The sequence below is a fragment of the Alexandromys fortis genome, unplaced genomic scaffold (assembly GCF_014885135.2).
Source record: "Alexandromys fortis isolate MF-2015 unplaced genomic scaffold, M_Fortis_MF-2015_v1.1 scaffold_8_9099976_23576923, whole genome shotgun sequence".
NCBI classification, from domain to species: Eukaryota; Metazoa; Chordata; class Mammalia; order Rodentia; family Cricetidae; genus Alexandromys; species Alexandromys fortis.
Genome location: NW_026067899.1, coordinates 5,937,031 through 5,938,563, shown reverse-complemented (window position 1 = coordinate 5,938,563; position 1,533 = coordinate 5,937,031).

Here is a 1,533-nt window from a genome sequence, read left to right as displayed (position 1 = left end):
CCTGCCCTGTGGGAAGTCCAAGACCTTTCCCCCTCCATCCAGGTCTAGGAAGGTGTGCATCCAAACAGACAAGGATCCCAAAAAGCCTGTCCATGCAATAGAATCAAATCCCAGTGCCATTATTCTTGGCTTCTCAGTCAGCCCCCTTAAAGTTTAAAACTTGGTTCACTACAGCTATATGTACATTATGCCAACTGCCACCAGGTCACTGATGGAATGTTCAGCCTGAGGCTCACCTGTATGATAATACTAATGGCCACAGAAACATAGGACAATAGATCAGTCCTTTCAAGAGGATGGGAAAGGAGAAATTTGTCTTTGAGAAGGCTTCAGATGCAGCCTTGGAGGCCAATAAGGGAGGAAAAACAAGTGAGAGCTGGCTGCCGTCCAGCAGAGTCATACATCAGATAGCCATTGCTGTCCTAATCATGCCTGTATCTACCCTGAGTTGCGAGCCCGTGGAGCTGTGATCTTGGAACTGCATCATCCGGGTAGAGTCTACCCGAGCACATAGACAAATACAGTCCAAGCTGGGGCCAATGCCACTGGCATGGGTGGGATGGAGATAAACTAAACTGGGGGGAAATCTATAAGCACAGGAGATAGCAGTAGGTCCTGAGTTCACAAAACAAGGTGGCTTCCTCAGTGAAGCAATTCTGATACTCTTGCCCAGTCTACAGTCTGCACATATTCTGAGGTCCCGGGGGAAACTCAACTCCGCAGCGCAGAGTCAGACCTCAAGGCCAAATCCCAGATGTATCCTTTTAAAATCTCTTTGATAAGAGCTCAAGTTTCACACCTACAGTGCGCCAAACTTCCCAGAGCCCGAGCTCTGTCTGGTACTAATTTTATTTGGATAGAGCATTAGGTCATAAAGTCACCATGCTCAGATAGGGTTAGTTGTCGCTTTGCTGTGTAGGTCTGTGAGAGAACACTTTAGTCCAATCATTTCCTCTGGCTTTTTCCTTGGACCTCAGAGTTCACATGAAAAAAAAAACCAGGCACCCATTTCTCTTAGGTCTGTGACCATATATTTTTAAGTGGATGAACAGGGAGGAGATAGGATTTGTTTCGATTTTAGCACCTTCCACCCATTAAGTAAACTTTTCATAGACAGATGACATAGTCTAACAGAGAATAGCTAGAAGACTAGATCCTAGACAGAGAAGACTCTAACCTTGCCCATCTACCAATACATTTAAAACACAGCAAGGCCAAGGTAGATTTGATGAGGTGAGATGGCATTGCTTAGTATTTGGTTGTGGTTGATGCCAAACTATTCACTTAGTTGGAGGAGAATTGGTTGCCTGTATGCATTGCAATATAACCTGCAGGTCTTCCCAACCAGTGGAAGTCCTGAAATGATATTCTTGCCACTACATAGTTTTTAGTAATAAACTTTCATTGGCTGGTGTAATGAGACAGATAGACTCCAATCAAGCAGAAGCTTTCAATGAGCCCTTGTGTGTCCATGCAGCCTTATGCTCGGTTTCTTTGCTGTGAGAAAGGCATGTCTCAAAAGGGGTGTTTCTT